The sequence below is a fragment of the Vicugna pacos genome, chromosome 10, assembly GCF_048564905.1.
Source record: "Vicugna pacos chromosome 10, VicPac4, whole genome shotgun sequence".
NCBI classification, from domain to species: Eukaryota; Metazoa; Chordata; class Mammalia; order Artiodactyla; family Camelidae; genus Vicugna; species Vicugna pacos.
In genome coordinates this window covers 22,428,442-22,448,083 of record NC_132996.1, presented here as the reverse complement: position 1 = coordinate 22,448,083, position 19,642 = coordinate 22,428,442, and the positions used below count along the sequence as shown (strand labels likewise).

The window sequence follows — 19,642 nt, the reverse complement described above, 5'->3', positions numbered from 1 at the left end:
AGACCATGTGTCTGGACCCTAATTGTTCTCCAAACGTCCTCCTTGTCTCTGTGTCACATATATCCCTGAATCTCCCTATAAGCTCCTGGCGGCCAGCATCTGTGACCTGACTCCCTGAGAGCCTTGGCTCCCATGCTGGTCGGCCCTGGGATCAATTCCTCGCTCTGCCGTGTCCTCACCGCTCTGAGTCTCAGTCCCTCCACCTAGGAAGTAAGCCTCTTCCATGTATAGCTGTTGAGGAGCGTAAATAGGATCCCACAAAGTGCTTGGTGCAGTGTCCAGCACATGGCAAGTGCCCGATAATGCAGAGTATCTCATTAAGTTGGCTCCTTCTTGGCAGTCAATTCCTCTTTGCTTGAAGGTGGCTGGCGGGGACACAGGCAGAGAGGCAGTATAGTTAAAGGTGTGAACTCGGGAGCCGAAAGGCTGGGTCCCAAGCTCAGCTCTGCCACTTCCTAGCTGTGTGATCTTGGGTGAGTCACTTGCCAAAGTAGCTGCTCCTGGGTACTGTAGCCATGAGAATTCAGTGCATTAAAATACAAAGGACATTTGGGATGGTGCCTGGCAATAGTAAGTGTTCTGTAAGTGTCAGCTACTGCTATTGTTTCATAGTTAATTTTACTTTCCATGGTGATGTTCACACCAGGCCAGGTATGGGGGGCTCCAACAAAACACGTACCAATAGTGAGCCTGGTGCATTTATGCACCCAGGTTTTGCCAGGTGCCGCCTCGGTCCCTGGTCTGCGCTAGCCTTTGGGATGCCAAGGTGAATCAGGCTCCCCCAGCATATTTGAAGCCCTCACTTCTTTGTGAACTGCAAAATATTTATTTATACAGGCAGTCCTCATCTCTGTATGGATTTATATAATGAAGTATAAAATACTTATCATATAGAACCACAGGCTCTTCTCAATCCTGACCCTCAAAAAATTCTAAAGCCAAAAAGATGTTTTTTTTTTAATAACTCATTTGGTGGCAAAACCTGACCTGAAGTGATGTGAAGCTATTTATTGTCTTTATTTTTCCCACTTAGTGTGAACAGTCTGCTGCAGAAAAATGAATGGGTTTGATTACGGAGCACTGCCCCGGACTCCAGCGGTGCTATTACACAATCTACAGCATGCGTGTCCCAGCTCCTTTCTAAAAGCTGAAGATGTGCCAAGTTCCAAAACATGTCTGACCCCCAGGGGCTTCAGATGATGGATTGTGGACATGCATTTATTATTTCCATGGGACAGCTGTAATCACTCTTACCATTCCCTTCAACCAAGAGATACAGAACATTGGTGTTTGCCCATAACCAAATGACTTTTTATTTCTCTTTGAAAAACAAATCAATAAGGGTGTTTTCAAGAGTGATCTGAGAAATGAAATTGGCTTTCCTCTCTTTATGCAGTTGATATTTCAAAAAAAAAAAAATCTCCCTTGTAACCAGCACAGACTCCATCAGACCACTCTCAGACAGGAAAATCCAGGTCTGAGGTCAAGGACAGCCCACGTCTCCCGTGGCTTAGCCCCAGGAACACTACAGGACGGGCGTGGGGATGGAGCAGGGTCTCCCTGAGCAGAAGCCTTAATCCTCTGTCTCACAGCCCAAGACCACACGTTCCCCACGCTGCTTGCTCACTGTGAAATTCTGGGCGGCACAGAAGGCTTGTGCTTGGAGTGAGGCAGGAGAGAGGTATACTGTGAACCTGGAGGCACAAGGAGCAAGGCAAATGGAAACTTGTCCTTCATAGGCTAATTGGGAGAGACCCACTCGGTAAATTGCTAATAGCCTTGGGGCACTGGAGTGACAGGCTAAATTAGCAAGCAGGATGGCTGGGTTGCTTGCTAGCGACAGCCTCCTTCAGTAAAGAAAGGTCTCAGAAAGGAAATGCACCGAGATCATGTTTTTCTCTGTGCCTTTGGACGGCAAAGGCTTGGGGTAAGGAAGGCAGGAAGCAGCCATCAGCCTACAGGGTCCCAAGGCGTGCAGCACAGAGAAAAGCAGTCGGTTCCTCCCTAGATGCTCACATCTGTTTCCATCTCTTTCACATCAGCCCTTTGCCTTCCCACCCTGTGCTCAACCAGCTCTGACGTGTTGTCAGGAAGGTCTCTCTGGAAACCAGCCTAACTGGGACTGACTACCATTTTCTAAAATGGACACAGCCAGTGATGGCTGAGCACCTACTGTATCCTGGGGCCAGGCACTGAGGATATAGAGGTGAACCACACAGAGCCCATTCCCAAGGGCACGGAGTTGACAGTCTCAAGGGAGGACACTTTGAACAAGACGTTGCAAGTGGGCACAGGCATTGGAGGGGAAGCAGCGCACGTGGTGCTCTGAGGAAATGCAGAGAGAGGATAAGACACAACCCACCGCGACTGTCAGCAGCTCCATGTGCACAAACTCCCACAAGTGCTAAAAGGCCACAGGCACCTGCTCACTCCACAGCTCAGGAACTTTCTACGACTCCCACTGGCTATAGCATCAGGTCCCATCCTTGGAGGTTTTATTCCAAATTCTCCCCATCCCTCTCTAGATACTTATCACTCAGTCCTCTTTCACAAGCACTTTATACCCATACTAGCCAACAGGCAACACAGGCTTTAGGGAATTCTAAGTTCGAATCCTGGCTCTTTGGTTTACCCCGAGTATGCTATGTGCCTTTTAGTATCATGGAATATTTATCAGAGGTCTTTCCTGGGGCTCTGTCCTGAGGATATAGAGATTAATAAGACATGTTTCTCCTTGCTCTCAAATGGCTAAAAAGCTAGTTACAGCTCCTTGGCCTCGGTCTGCTCCTCTGTAAAATGGGGGCATAATATTAGTCCCACCTGCTGTTAGTGTGAGGATGATATGTACAAGAAGTGTTGAATGTCTGAAGGTGTGTGAGAAATGCCAGATCCTCACGCATTTATCTCCCTGACTGTATCACTGCTCAGACCTTCCCCACACCTATGTCCATTCCTTTCACCTTTACTTCTCCGTGGCCAATACAATTTTTATAACTCAGATGAAATCCTGGTCCTTCTGCAAGCTTTCTTGGACCAGCCTAACTGCTGCTCAGAACCCCAACCTCTACAACCACGTGAGTCTCAGTACTCACCCTAGTTGGATGGTCCAATAGGCATCTTTTACTTTGTTAGAGTCTTTTAACCCCATCCTAGCTCCTCGCCTCTCCTAGTTCTTTGTGTCATGCTTTCTATCTAGTTCTTGTTCAAGGAGTATTTCTAGATTGGATGCAGATTGCTTCATTATTGCAAGTCTCAGGAAAGAAAAAAAAGAAACAGTCATATAAAACCTCCCAAATCGGGGGCCACACAGGAGCCCACCCTGCCTCAAAGCTGAGACAAAGGAACTCTCCTCAGTAGAAGCCTGGCGATCCTCAGACTTGAATGGCCTCTTCGCTTCTGCCTTCCTGGCTCCCAAAGCAGCCCAGCTGTTCACACTCTTGCAGGGGCTCCTTCTGCCCAAGGGCGAGGAAACGGTTGCCAAACTGCAGCCTTAACTGGGAGGCGGGTGGGGGAATGGCTAAGGTGCAACAGCTCATCCATGGCCATGCTGAAGCCCCCGCCTCCCTTCTTCTGTGTGGTTCCCGGCCCATTAAAACACACAGCGCCCTTGACCTTCCAGCCTGGTGGCTGCTGGGTCTCCCAACCCTTCTCCCCTCTCTGGGTCACATGCCATGGGGCCACCTAACCTCTCAGAGGCAGAATGGACAGTGGCCTGAATTACTCTGAGTCACCAAAGCCCAGACAGACACACTGAAAGGACAGCTGCTCTCTGGGTCAGCAGGGCCAGGGCCAGGGCATGGGGCTCTCATCATGGATGGGGGGCTCTGCCTCTCACTCCTTCCTCATGTGAGTCTTTCCCAAGGGGCTTCAGAGCCAAGTCAAGGACAGCAGTTTCAGCAGGGACTTTATATTCAGATGGCAGAGCTACAGGGCACAGAGAAGGAGGCCACTGACTTTGGCTTGAGGGGCTAGGGAAGGACTCATAGGGACATCCAGGGAGAAGCAGGAGCTAAGACAGCGCAGGCCATCCGGCTAGCCAGGCCTGGGACGTGAGCTCCACGGTCGCCGATTCTGTCCCAGGCAGTGATTTTTACTCGCTGATTTTTACACACGGTTTTAAGTCATCTTCAAAATAGCCTCATGGGACAGGTATTATTGTCATTAACATCTCCATTTTGCAAATGGAGAAACCCAAGCACGGGGGCTGAGTGACCTGAACAAGCCAGGAAGGTGCAGAAGCTGGATTCTAATCCAGACCTGAGGGACTCCAGAGCCTGCCCTCTCCACCTCATGCCCCACGGCTCCTGGGTGACAGCACAGATGTTCCAACCCTGCTTCTTCTCCAGACACTGTTCCTGAGCGAATCGCCACTATTCTAATATTTGCCATCAGGATAATTCCTTTGCAGGCCAGAGGTCATGGCCACTCATGGTCCACAAGGAAAGGCATGCTGGTAAGTAGACACAGAGCAAGAGTAAGTGGTCATTCAGGCCTGGAGGTCACAGGATTTCCAGTGAGAAGGGTCCTCTTGTCCCAGAATTTTTAGGGAGGGCTGGCTTCTGGGTGGTCCACTACTTGAGAAGGGGGATATATGACTTTATTTTTCTCCCTTCCTCTGAGGCTTGCAAGCAATCGGCAAACCAATCTATGGCTACTGTCAAAGGGACGCTACACAGTGGAGTGTTAGAAAGAAAACAGCCTAGCATTGAAAAATGTCAACTCTGCGCCACCACGCAAGGCCCGTTCATATGTGGTTTCTCATTAAATCTGCATGACAACCTCGCACAGAAAGTATTCTTGTTCTCATTCCTCCGGAAGAAAAATTAAAGCTCAGAGAGACTATTTTTTAAAATAAATGAATTTACATATGCATGTTTATTTACCTTTACCCCAACTTGTGCAAGAAAAATCTGAGTCTCGTGCGGACAGAAGGGCTGCAATCTGAAATGTGGCCCCAGGTTGCTGCAAGTTCTGTGCTTCTCTCTCCCTCCCGCGCTTTGCAGCACCCCACCCCACGTGTCCTTTCACCTAGGACCACCCCCCCAACCCCATGGGTCCAAAATCGGATTCAATATGCAAAGGCTCTATTTGACTGTGAATTTTCAGAAGCAGCAGACAAGCGGGCGTTGGCAGGGGTGTCTCATCCGGGTTAGTTTAGTGCTTTTGAAAGTCAGCCATGCTCACCCAGCCCTACCTCTCGGATCCCAGAGAGAGATGTGAACTTGAGGCCACGGCTGTACTTACAAACTGCATGATCCTGCTCAGAACATTGGATCTCCCTGTCATTTTGGTTTTTTTTCCATCTGTATCATGAGACTACTAACAGCCCTGGCTACTGCCCTCCAACAGAGCTGTTCAGGGGTGTAAGTGGGGAGAGGAGGGAAACAGCCTTTGTCAGCCATAAACTGCTGTACAAATGTGAGGACTTACTTCCTCTCCTACCCAGGTAACCACATTCAGTTGTTAGGAGACCTAACCTTAAGGAGAACACGCTCAGAGCTGATTGCAGAATGTACTCAGTTATATTCAACAACTGTCATATTGGAGTACCTGGCTCTGTGATGCAAGACAGAAGACAGACACTGAACAGAATAAGCGCCATGGTGTGTTAGGTTCTAGAACTGAAATGGAGGCCCACAGGGCAGGCTGGTAAGGCCCACAGGATGGGAGCTGCTGATGAGAAGACGTTGGAACTGAGTCTTCGAGAGTAAGTGGGATTCATTCCACGCAGAGGGAACAGCATGGCAAAGGCACAGAAGTCTGAGCAGAACAGCATGTAGAGGGAAGTGTGGTCATTCAGTGGGAAGGAGTGAGCCTCACAGGTGCCAGGTGGGCAGCAAGCCTGACCCTCATCCTTCATTAGAGGGAACAGCATTTATTCATCAGTGGGACATCGCGGCAAATACCCTGCAGGACTTTTTACAGCCAGACGCAGCAAGACAGCCCCAGATCTCACTGACCCAAAGGAGGCCGGCATTTCTTCTGCCATTTGTTACTCTGATCTGCCAGCAATGTTCTGAAGTCAAACCAGTCCACTGGGCATGTGAGTTCCCACTGTTTTAGTGATTAGAAATTTAATGGTTCCATTTTCATCCCTGGGGAAGGGGAGTAGGCTGAAATGAGTAGTTGTTTCCCAGTTTTGCATGGTTACTTTTTTCTGACTTGAAACGACTTAGGAACGAGGATTAATCTGTTAGGAAGGCACAGAAAAACCATGATCTCTGCCACCGTGGCTAAGGAAGAGGGATGGGGGTGGGGGTGTGGGAAGGTAATGTTTCTGCTTTATCAGGACAATTAAAGACTGATTCTTGGAAGTCTGAGATGAGAACTTCAAGCTAGAAGGGATCTGGGATGTGATCTTGTCCAACATACAAGTCCAAGACTCCCTTATAAAAACAGCCTGGGCAACCAGCAAGCACCAAGCCTTTGCTTGAATAACTTTTGTTTATGAATTTGATGATCTGATGGATTCTTACTTCTGATGGAAACACACACATTGTGCATCAAGGAAAAAAGGGAAACAGAGGGGAAAATGTGGATTTTGGGAAAGAGGCTTAGAGCCAAATTTGGCCCATCTCCTCCCATAGATTAAGCTACTATGACCTTAGGCAAGACACTGAAACTCTCTGAGTTTCTTCCTCTGTAGAGAGTGGGTTATAAAACCTTCCTTGCTGAGGGGGTTGTGAGGATTAAGTGGACCAGTGTATATATAAAGCGCCCAGCAGAGTTGCTTGGCACGCAGCCGGCACTCAATAAATGGTAATTATTATTATCTCATTAGCCCAGACTCCCACTCAAGGCAGAAATCCTTCTTTAAACAACCTTGACAAACGAAGAGCTATCAAGTCTCTACTTGTATAAATATTTGTTGATTGATTCAGTAATCAGCTGGTTCTAAGTGCCCAGGCACACACACCCCCTACCTTTACTCCTCCAAGTTCTCAGAGAGGCTTTAGCACCAAGACGACATCCCTCTCCACTGGGTGGTATTTGATGGCCAAACCCTTCCCATCATGGAGTCGGACCTTAGTCACTACAACTCCTCTCCAGTTTGTTACCTTAACCATTTTTAAAAACATTCAGACTCCTTTGAAGAACTTCCCAGAAAGCTGCACATACATGGGACCAATTGCCTACAACTTCAGAGGTGTCTCAGATCTCATGAAAGGCTTTATGCACTCCAGGCTAAGCACGACTATTCTGGAACCTCACCAAACAAGGTGCAGGCACTGCTGCTCTGGTTCACCAAACATCCCTCTCATCCTCTCTGCTCAGCACTTTTCCTAAAACTTCAGAAGAGGAAAATGGTCCTGGACTCAAGCTCTGTAGTCAGCAGACCACAGTTCAAATTCCAGTTGCCCCATGTGGTTTGTCGTTAAGCCTCAGTTTCCTTGTCTACAAAATGGGGGTAATAACAGTACCTACATCATAGGGCTGTTTTGAGGGTTGAGGGGGCATAATGCATGCTGATGCTTAGCACAGAGCCTGGCACAGAGTAAACACACAACAGAAGTTAGCTATTGTTGTCTTTCCTGTTATATCAGTTCCCTTGGCTCCCGCCCCCATAGACACTACAGTTTGCTGCTATTCCACTTGAAGAAAGGGATGCTCCAGGACACAGGGGGACTCAAGACAGCCCTGAGTGTCATGCCCGGCCTGTCAGGCAGGGGGCGCTCTGCCCAAGTCAGACTTGGGACTGCAGCTAACAGGTGCCAGACTCAGCCCCAGAGGAGCTCTGATTGGCATTTATACGGTCTGATTTAAAAAAAAAAAAAAAAGGAGGAAAAGTTGGAGGACGGATTTTAAAATGCATTGGTTCAGTAGATTAAAACTGAATAAATAAGTAGTCGTGGAAAAGGGAAAGACTAAAGAAGATCCATGGAGATTAAAAAAAAATTGAGGATCCCAATTTTATTCTCCTTTCTCCTTCCCTCCCTCTCTTCCTTCCTTTCAAAAAAAAAAAAAAAAAGCATGTACTGAGTGGTTACCTGTGTCAGCCTTGTGCTAGGCACGGGGAATACAAAATGAACAGGCCCTGGTTTCTGCCCTCAAGGAGCTCACAGTCTAGGGGCCAGACTTAGAATACAGTGGGGCCAGTCCCCCAGCAGGACACAGACAGGTGCTGAGGCTGCCGAGGACAGAGTCTCAGACTCCAGGTGGGACACAAAAGCATAGGGATGCTTCCCTGAGAAGGGGACATTAACCATTTTTTGTTAGGCATGTCTGCTGGTTATAAAAGTAATATGTATTTCCTGCAAGAGGTTTAGAAAGCACAACAGTGCCAGCAAAGACAACATCAACCATGTCTCACCACAGAAAGAGCCACGGGTACATTCTGGAGCACTTCTCCATCTTCCAGTCTGTATATTTAACATAAGTGAACTCATTACGTCTAAACAACGTGATGGGCTCCCTTTCTACTTAACATCGAAACATAAGCATTTTCCCATTAAACTCAGTCCACAAGAGTGACCTTTGGATCTTTAAACTGGGGGACTGAGCCCAGGGCTGGCCCAGAGGAGAGAGGACAAGCTGGGTTTCGGCGAGCAGGTGGAGTCAGCAGTGCCCGCACAGCATCCCACATCCCACAGGTGTGGATGGCTGGAGCGCGGGGCATGGCACGCAGGAGACAGTCCAGGCCCAGAGGGTCCTCAGCACACAGGTGGTGGTTGACGCCATGGGATGGATGAGGTCCCTCAGGGAGGGTGTGCAGGGTGAGAAGAGAGATGACTTAGGGTGAGGTCCCTGCCCTCTAGAAGCTCACAGTCTAGTTGCGTTCATGTGCAAGTCGTTTACCCCCAGCTAGATTGTAAGCTCCTTGAGGGCAGTTACCACTTCACATACGGCAGTCCCTCGCCAACCATGGGAGTTGGGTTTCTGAAAACCCCTGGGGCAGGAGAAGTCAGGCTGGCAGAAATTAGGACCCTACTGGGGAAAAAATAGGGTTAGGGGAATGAAGTCACGAGTGAACTTAGGAAATCATCATACGTTTACATTGAGAGCAAGAGAAACCACAAGTACAGCATGTTCAAAACATCAATATCAGTGACACTTCAATTATCAGTGTGCTCTTAAATTAACAACATACACTTTACAATTTATTGTCATTTATCATCCATCCCTTTAATTGCTCTCTCCCCTTCACAGTTATAACCATAGGCTTGTACATCCATTCTCTTCATTGCTAGAAAAGACATACTTGCTAAGGGTCATTTTCTTCTGTATGTTTCCCCATGTAAATGTTCAGTGCCTTTCAGGGTGTTTGTGACTCTGAACTACTGATTCCTATCTCTTGGCCCCATCTGCAAGCACACACCCCCATCTTAACAGATAGGAGTGGGTTTCTGGCGTCTGATGGGCCCCCTCCCTCTCATCTCCCTCCGCTGCCTCACTGCGAACACTTCGCCTCTAATCTGCCATCCACTTTGCCTGCTTCCCTCTTCCCACCCCTGGGCATATTTCATCATCCCCACAGGAATCACCGCGGATTCTCCATGGCTTCTGAAAGAATACGTAATCGTGAAACTGTCAGAATTAGAATTTGGTGTCTTTCTTCCTGAGAGCATAGCACATCGTGCACTCACTAGCTCACAGTAGGTGCTCAAAGAATTCCTGCTGAGCTGAGCAACTCCCTAGCCCAAAGGAAAGGATGTGGATTTTATTTCTCTTTGCACTCACTGCTCAGATGAACATGAAATCTTGCACACAGCATAAACATTGAGATATTTGTAGGCACATTTAATTTTCCCTTCTGACAGGTCATGATGAGAAGAAGGAACTAAAAGATGCAATCTATCTGCATTCACAAAGGCAATTTTGAGTTCCACATGACATGCTGTCAATAGACTCAAAAGATATGGCCCTTTAGTGAAGGAATTCTCCATCTTTTTTCAGCTCAGAGACCACTTGGATAAAGCAAAAGACCTACTAACCTGCAACTCCCCCATGCAAGTTCATGACACAAAAAGTGATCATCGCCTGGCTACGTGGGAGAGCCAGCTCTCTTTTTGATGAGCACCAACAAAACAATATCGTTTAAATGAAATGACAACCAATTACATTTACACAGCACTTTACAGTTTACAAAATGCTTTCATGTACATTTTTTTAGTCTCATTTGTTCTTCACAGCTTCTCTGGCCAGAGAAGGCATAGATATCTCCATTTTGCAGATAAAGAAACTGAGGCTTATTCTAAAGAAAGAGGTCAAAGGGGGAGCAACTCATTAATTCAATTTGAGCCCCCTCCCCATGTTGTTACCGGCTGGGTTACATACAAAAACAGAACTCAGTCACAATGCTGTTCCACGTACTGTAATAACCAGTGCCCAAGACACAGCTTCCCCCCACTTCCTCACTCCCCTCACCCCCACCTGTCTTCTGCTCTCCTGGCCATAAATTAACCAGCCTAGCCCATGAAGACATTTTGAGTCCATGACCTATGGGGAAAGCTAATGAAGACAAGTTCAGTACCACATGTCCCCAAGCACCAGAAATTGTGTTCAGCACTTCACATGCATGACCTCAATTTTATCCCCACAAGAGCCCTGCAAAGGAGGCTCTGTGATGCCCATCTTGTGGACGAGGAGATTGTGAAAGGATGTTACACAACTGGCCGTCCTCCCAGGGCTGTCTGTGGAAGAGCCTGGTTTGACGGGAGCCTCCCACCTTTAAGCTTCTTTTCCATTCTTTCCCACAGGCTCAGGGTTGGTTAAGTAGCAGGACTAAAACTGAAACCCAGATCGTTTGACTTTGGATTCCTAATATACTCCTCTGCCTCCAAGAAAGCAAAGCAAAGAGATGATGGTAATAGATCCTTGGGAGCCTTTCACAGCCCTTACCTCATGTAATCCTTTACCAAAAGCTTTAGAGACAAAGAGACCGAGGTTCAGTGAGTCTGCCTGCTTGACCAAGGTCACATGGGCAGAGAATGGCAGAGGCAGGATTTGAAACCAGGTTCAGTTCGGGGACAGCAGGGCAGCCCCAAGGAAGTGCCTGACCCGCAGGAGAGCCAGGGTGCTCCACCCCCAGCACCAGCAAGGCCTACGAGGACCTGCCCCTCAGAGGAAGGGGCTGCCCCGATGGCTGTCTTCAGCCAAGAGCACCATGTGGACAGAATCACCTGACAATAGGATTAAGCCCCCAAAGCCCCAAATCCTTGAAGAGAAAAAAAGAAGTCTGTGTTTTAAAGGAATTCACTGGAAACTCTTGGTTTCAAGCAAGTGGGGGTTGGGTCCACTCGTTCATTTCACAAGGGGGTCTTTAATCAATTGGCCAAGGAGAGAGACCAGCGAGCACCAACCAAGAGAACGCAAGGTTCGCGTTGGGCACGGGGTTCCAGTGAAAACAGAAAGCAAAGCTGCAGGGACAGAAAGTGGGCTCGTGGCTGCCGGCGGGTGGGGATGGGTAATGGAGAGTGACTGCTTAAGTGGTGCAGGGTTTCCTTTTAGGGTGATGACAACATCTTGGAACTAGACAAAGGTGACGGTCACACAGCTTTGTGAATGTACTAAATGCCACTGAATTGTACACTTTAGAATGGTTAATGGTAAATTTCATGTTCTATAAATTTTACCTCGATTTTATAAAGGGGGAGGAAAAAGGCAAGTTAAGTTGCCTGTGCTGGGCAGAATCTGTGAGATAGACGATGCGTCCTCCGTAAGTGTGTGTCAGCTGAGCTGGTCCTCTTGTAATGAAGCTGTGGCTATGGAGATGGTCTGCGTAGCAGGTGCTCAGTGTTGGAGTTGGGTGTGTGCAGGTGTGTGTTTCTACAACAGGCAGAGGGGACAGCTTCAGGATTCAGGACTAAATTTTTACACTGTGTTACACTTTCCAAATTTGCCAGCAGTAATAATAACAGGAACAAGGACAGTGATAACATTATTATGAGATGGCTGTTATTAAATAATGGTGGGTACTATTTACCCAGCAACTGCCACGAGCCAGGCACCCTGATATATGTCTCACACGTGTCATCTTAATGCTCACAACAGCCAGTGAAAAAGGAAATCTCTCCATTTTTTCAGGTGAGGCAACTGACACTCCCAAGGTTAAGGACTTGCCCAAGGTCACACATTAATAATGATAGAGCTGGGGTTTTAACCAAGTTCATCCAGCTGATGCCTGTGATTTAAGGAGGGATGTAGAGTAGATCCAATGTTTCAATTGTGGAAAAAAACTCTTAAAACATAAAAAAGCATTGTTAACATATGCATAATGACAATAGCCAGAAATAACCACTTTTAACACTCTAATATATTTACTTCTAATTGTTTCTGTATTTTATAAGTTAAAAATAAAGCTATAAAAGTATCAAAAAATGCCAAACCACTGAATCAAAAAAAGGGCAGAATATCTAAATAGACATTTCTCCAAGGAAGACATCCAGATGGCCAACAGGCATATGAAAGATTCTCATTATCACTAATTATTAGAGAGAGCCCAACCAAAACTACAATGAGGTATCATCTCACACCAGTCAGAATTGCCGTCATCAAAAAGTTGACAAATAATAAATGCTGGAGGGGGTCTGGAGAAAAAGGAACCCTCCTACACTGTTGGTGACAATGTAAATTGGTGCAGCCACTATGAAGAACAGTATGAAGCTTCCTTAAAAAACTAAAAATAGAGTTATCATATGATCCAGCAATCCCACTCCTGGGCATACATCCAGAAAGATGAAAACTCTAATTCAAAAAAATACATGCACCCCAATGTTCATAGTGGCACTGTTTACAATAGCCAAGACATGGGAGCGACCTAAGTGTCCCTCAACAGATGACTGGATAAAGAAGATGTGGTGTACATATACAATGGAATACTACTCAGCCATAAAAAGGAATGAAATAATACGATTTGCCCCAACATGGATGGACCTAGAGATTATCATACTAAGTGAAGTAAGCTGGAGAAAGACAAATATCATATATCATTTATATGTGAAATCTAAAAAAATGATATAAATGAACTTTTTTACAAAACAGAAAAAGACTCGTAGACATAAGAAACAAACTTATGGTTACCAAAGGGAAAAGGGGTGAAGAAGGATAAATTAGGAGTTTGGGATTAACATATATAAAATAGAGAACCAACAAGGCCTACTGTATAGCACAGTGAACTATATTCAGTATCTTTTCATAACCTATAATGGAAAAGAATCTGATTTCTATGTATATTTATATATACATATGATTGAATCATTTTGCTGTACACCTGATGTTTGCTGTACAATATTGTAAATCAACTGTACTTTGATTTTAAAAAGCTATAGATGCAATCATGTACTGTTTTTCCCCTTACATTGTACTATTAACATTTCCCTGCATCTCTACAAATCTCCCTATGTCTAATTTTGAAGAACTATATATATTCTGTGCCAGAGATAACATAGCTAACTTTTATCTTAATGTTGACCAAGTGAGTGTTTTCCAGTCCTTTGTGCATATAAATAATGCTGTGGTGAATATTTTTGTCCATCCACCTTCTGTGCATGTTTGGTTTTTTCCTAGGGACGTCTGTATTCTCGGCATGCACTGAACCTTCTGTCCTCATTTGGAACCCTGGCTGGCAAGAGCGTCTGTGGAGGTTTCTACAAATACACCCAAACCCCAGCTCTATCTCAGAGCTAGGAACCTAATCTCCAAAGTTGGGTGGGGGCTCACTCCAGGGGCTCTGGTCCTCCCTGTGAGGCCAGGACCGATGCTCCCAGCCCCCTTCCTTGCCTGACTGCACAGACATGTAGTCTTGACCAAAAGGAAGTTCCCCTCCCCCACCACACTGCACCAACTCCTGACCAGCAGAGCCAGGCCTACTGGCCATCATTTAGTTTCCAACATTCTCACTCCATTTTCATGATTTCTGCCACACCTTCAGGCTACCTGCACTATTATTAACCTAATTTTTTTTTACTTAACTTATTTTTAGTTCCTTGAATCCATTTATTCAAAAAACAAGAAAAGGGAAAATGCATCTCATTATGGTAAGTTAAAAACCACCATTTCTTCGTGTACAGAAAACTTCAGCATCAACACAATGGACACAAAACCAGGTAAAGACTGTTGCCTCTTTATCTAGAGTCAGACCTTTGTTAAACCGGGATGTTACAGGCGTCATCCAAGGTATTAAATACCTAGCAGCACCACAATCAGGCTCTCTCCTCAAGCAAATCACGAAGCTTGAACAGGAGTTGAAACAGAACTTTCTCACCGTGCGCTTCAATGCCATTTAACACTCTGCCGAGGTAACACACCTACCACCATTTGGGACCAGTCCCCCAAGGAAGACACTGATCTAGTCCGACCTTCTCCACTTACACATGGATAAAGGATACCAAGAGTTCGGTGACAGGCCTTTGTCATATCCAAGCCCAGCCAACAAGAAAGTAGAACCAAGAATCCAGGTCTCTTGGCTCCTAAGTCTCATTTGATCACTCTTTGAAAATTTCTTTAAAAAAAAAAGTTAGGCAGTGGCATATATAGGGAGAGAAACATATTTTTACTTTGATCTTTGCTCAGAAGATCTCAAAGCATGTTACGATAAACAAGATGAAAGATACAAGGTTTTCTTTAAAAAAAATTCAATCAACCAGAATTCTTGACCATTTATTTCCTCTATGCTGTGTACTGGGCTTATGACACAGACCAAGATACAGCTTCTGGTCCCTATCCCCTAAACTGACAGTGTGTGTGGGCAATGTTCAGACTTAGAAGTGGCCTCCGTGGATTGACAGTATATTTAATTCACTACTCAAGAAACATGCATGTGTACCTACTATGTGTCAGATTTCCATCAATGATTTGTAAAAGGAGCCCTGATGCTCTCTTTCAGTTTGTCTGATAACTACACTTACTGCTAAGATTCCAACAGATGAACGGCAGGGTTTAAAAATATCGCTCCAGTCAGTTATAGAAAACTATTTTATAAAACCAATGCTGAACCTCCGGATGAAGGATACCATTTTAAAAGCGTTACACAGTTTATATATTATTACTAATAATAGCCAACATGAGCAAGGCAACCATACCATTATTAACAATTAGCTAATATTTACTGGATCCTTGTGATACACTTGGCTTTATGCTCAACACTCCTGCTGACACTGACTCATTTAATCCTCACAAGAATCCTGCAAAGGATTATTATTATCTGTAATATACAGACTGGGGAGCCGAGGATTAGAGAGGTTAAATAAGTTTCCCCAAATCACACAGTTAATAAGCAGTGAGACCAAGATACAAATCCAGATAGCAGGCTGAAAGTTTAAACCTTTCCAGATTTGAAAGGCATGCTTCCTAAAGGAAAAATAAATGTTGGAATTTTCTTCACTTTAATGCTACTCCCAAAGAGGAGTGGAAGTTTCAAAGCTCCTTCAAAGTTTAACCTCTAAGCCTTCATCAGTGGTTAGCAAATAGGCTGTGACAGTGCTCCCCAAATTCTGGAGTGCACCAGAGCCACCTGGTGGGCTGGACCCCACCTGAGAGTCTCCCAGTCAGTGGGTCTGGGGGGAGCCTGAGGATGAGCATTTCAAGTGATGCTGATTCTGCCGGTCTAGGGACCACACTTGGAGAACCACCTGGTTTGGGGATCGTGGGCTTTAGAATTAGATAGACCTGGGTCTGAATCTTGATTTCTCCACTCGCTTTAGGTGTAACCTTGAGCAAGTCACAAAGGCGAAGTTCCTGTCTCCAAAGGAGAGGATGACGGTTGGATAAGGTCATTGTGAAGATTACATTAACTGACATTATGCATAATCTGCCGAATACCTGGCATATAGTAGGCATTCGATCAACTGGCTCTATTACGATCATTGACAAATGATCCACAAGAGAGAATGCATACTCCCTTCTGCACTAAATGCCCTGCTGAAAAGAGACAGGAACAGAACTGCTCTTCGGGGGATAGTGATATTTCATCCGAAATAATCATGTTTGTCTCTTCTGTGCATAAAGACGTTGGAAAATGGTGGCTGGTAAAAAGGTAAGATACATGTAGTGGAAAATCCATCAAAGCCAAAATCCAGTGGGTTCAGAAGGGCCACTCTTGCCATCAGCCGCCAGATGTGGCAGTAGCATTGGGCAGAGGAACTCATGGATGGCTTGCAGGCAAAACCAGAGGTGCTTGAAGGCATCTGGGCTTTTCCTGGAGCCACTGTAGATTTACTAATTATAAAATCACAATATAACTGCAGGGGCTTTGTAAAGCACTTTGCCGTTGAATGGAATAAACGGGAAGTATTGAGTAGTCCTTTTATCTTCTTCTGCCTGATTTATATAAAAAGGGTTGTCTGTGGAGGATATTTTGTATACGTGTATGTGTGTGTGTGTGTGTTGTTTGTGGTTGGTTTAAAATAAGCCATAGAGACAAACCTTGTTGTGAGCTTCACTTCCATAAAAAATCAAAATATATTAAGGGCTGGAAATGGGCCTTGGGGCTAAACAGAGCCATGTGGTAGAGCGCTGTGGTGCGCTGCGGGGACACCTTTTCAAGCTGTTGGCGAGTATTCTAAACACTTAAAGGTGGATCCTAGTGCAGTTGAGTGGGACTTACATCAACCGATGAGGGATATCTAAGGCCATTTGTAAGTCTTCGGCTAAAGGAGAGTGAAGCATATTGTGTGACTTAGCAAAGAGGACCAAAGCGGGATGGAGTCGGCAGAGACCCAGCGTGGCAATTAGCTAGTACCTGCGGGGCCTGGACTCCCAGAACTCCAGACTGCCACAAAGGAGAGGGGGTGCATGGCTCCCCAGGAGGTGTCTGGCTCTCACCGGCCCGGGCTCCCTCCTAGGCAGCCCCTCTTCTTCAGGCCTCAGCTCCCACGCCGTCACTCTGATCACACGATCTGCAGCAGACGCCGCGGACCCTCTCAACCCACCTGCGGCCTCCACGGACAGTCTCCACACCACACTGGCTTCCCACCTCAAGTCAGCCGCTTGCATTTCTCCACTGGGGTCTCTGTGTCAGTGGAAACCCACACACGGGGCCGGATGCAAGTACCTGGTAGTTAACATCCCCAGAAGCAATCCACAACCAATGAGGAGCAGACGTTGGTAGATGGACACCCAGCTTCCTCGGCCCCCGATAGAACAATTGTCTGGCCAGTGCTTCAGTGTCTCTCGGGGGCCCTGGAAGGACTGAGCCCACTGCCCACAGTGGTGACCCAATCATTAACATACCTGCTGGTAGCTTTCTTCGTTTCTCGTCTCCCCTCCCTGCTCCCTTGCCAAGCCTCCAGGAATCACCCCACCAATAAAATACTCACACCCACATCCTTTCCTCTGGGTCTGCTCGGAGCCAACCCACACACTAAGAACTAAGACATTATCTCAGCCCCTCCCCTCTGGGCTCTATCACACTGTCCCGTCCCGTTTCCCTTCTGACCCACTCTCAGCTGATCAGCTCTCTTCTTCCTTCTCCACAAGGGCGGGGCCTGGGTCTGCTCCGTCCCCACAACCTGGAATGGTGCGTGGCCGTGCACAACAAACACGGACTGGCTAAATGGACAGCACTTGCCACTTGGAAATGGCTTCCTTCTAGCACTGTGTATATAAACAGGGGTCGTACTCTCACCTCTTGCTACCAACTCCTTTTCTTTCCCCAGATACAGCCCTGTCCTCACATACACCTATGGACAAATAGAGAGGTTTCATGGAAATTCAGAGAGTGTGTGACTTTGGGTAAATTATTTGCCTTCTTGAGAGCATCTCAAAAACAAGGAGTAGTACTGCCTGTCTAATGGGTTCACAGTGACAGCTTAACGCTTAGAGATGGAAAGTGCCTGGTACATGGCTGGCATTTAATAAGTGTGGCTTCCTTTCATTCCCTGTTTGGCCCTCTCATCCTCTCTCTCGGCCTCCAGCATAAGTCCTCCAGTCTACAGAGAGCGGATTCTTTGAGCACCTCTCTCCACGCCTGGGCTGCCTCTATCCCCTACCCCCTTGCTAATCACCCCTGTCCCTTTGCACACACACACCAGTGGATGGGGTCACTGAGGTACACAGTCGACACCCATATTCTGAATTGTTTTCTACTTCCTGCCTCTGTTTAGTCAGCCCTTCTAGGCAGGTCCTGGCCCTTCCACATAGACCACTTGGCCTTTTCATAGGGAAAGTGAGGCTCAGAGAGGGCAGGCGATTGCTCAAAGCCTCAGCGACAGGAGGACTCACAGCCCGCCTGCTCCTCTCCAGCCCACACTGCCTTCATTAGGCTCCTAGCAAACTCCAGAGACAGCACGGCTGCGACTGAGTAATGCCCTAAGTCGGCTGAGGTTTGCAGCAATACGTATCCCTGTGCTGAGTGGCTGGCCTCTGGCTTTTGTTTAATGCAAATTGATGCACTGCTCTGCCTACGCCCCTGGGCAAACCCACTGAGGTAGGTATTATGAGCCCATTTTACACTTGAGAAAACTGAGACTTAGAGACGTTAAGCAATTTGCTCTCCAACACAGGGGAGTAAGCAGCGGCACCAAGAATCACCTCGGGGTGCGTCTGACCCGGAACCTAAGCTGCCCTTAGAAGACACAGGTCTGCTTCTAGAAGCCTTCCTCTCTCGGCCCCCCTGTTCTTCCTGCAGCTCTCCCAGGGCTCTCCTGTCGCAGTCCCGCTCCCCCTCCGCCTTCTTTCTCCCAAACGGCAGGAGAGAAGAGCGTCCATCCGCTACGCAGCAAGCTCCCTGAGGATTTCTCCATCTCCTCTCCAGGCAATGTTACAAGCTCAGGAAAGATCTGTCCGATGGAAGTGATCAAAGCCTCAACGGGAGTCGATGAGAGGATCTTTTAGCTTCCTTCCAACTCTGAAAGGCTACTCCCTGAAGGTCCTGCTTCAGCTCTGTCCACATGGAAGGATAAGCACTTGGACTATTCAAGCCACTGAACGGCACAATTAAACAGCCACAAGCACTCATCTTCCACAGGGAATTCCAGAGCTTGGGAGCCATGCCCCAGGGACTCTGGCTTTGCAGAGGAGCCCAGAGGAGCAGCAGCCCTGTCTGTCTCCATCATGTCACCACAGAGCTCCGCTGGCCCAGCCTTCCTGCCAGGGGGTGAGGCCCTGTGACCCGGCGGGGTTAGGAAGAGGAGCAGGTGGACTGGGATGGCCACCAGGCCCACTCTGGAGCACTCAACACCCCGAGAGGACACAGCCTTACCAATCCCATGGGCCACTTAGCTGACTGGTAAAGTCCAAGAACATCCTCAAGAAGCATCCACAGTCACTGAAATCCTGCCCCTCACGGGTACCCAATAGCAGTAAGGCATCAGGCCCCAGGGCTGGCAGAGATGTCTGGCTCCTTCAAGATGGCCAAGCTGGATATCTAATCACCTCTGCTGTCTGGTCACACAGGACAGCCTTAATGCCACCCTGGTAAGCCCTTCTGGGATACTGGTGTGTCTTCCCTGAACTTGGAACCTCCAGCCCCACTCAAGGGAATGAGAGGGGACTCTGGAGCCAGATTATCTGGGGTCACGTCCTGGCTCCACTGTTTACTACTCATGTCCCTGGGACAAGTTACCTAGCCTTTCCATGATTCGGTTTCCTCAAAGATAAGATAGGCAAAACAACAGCCCTTACCTCGTAGGGCTGTAAGAAAATTAAATGAGTCATTTATAAAAAAGCACTTCAAACAGCATGGTTGTATAAGCACTTTATAAGT

General features: G+C 47.0%; 1 protein-coding gene and 1 long non-coding RNA gene across 4 annotated transcripts in view; one reads left to right on the top strand and one right to left on the bottom strand.

Annotated features, from left to right (window-relative positions):
• TENM4 (teneurin transmembrane protein 4) overlaps positions 1-19,642 on the bottom strand; it is a 709,295-nt gene that overhangs the window by 661,194 nt on the left and 28,459 nt on the right. The gene's annotated exons all lie outside the window — the stretch shown is intronic.
• LOC140698955 (uncharacterized) lies at positions 5,652-16,186 on the top strand. The gene is made up of 4 exons (XR_012076966.1): positions 5,652-6,043; positions 13,507-13,582; positions 13,922-14,045; positions 15,642-16,186. It is a non-coding gene; the product is annotated as an uncharacterized lncRNA (long non-coding RNA).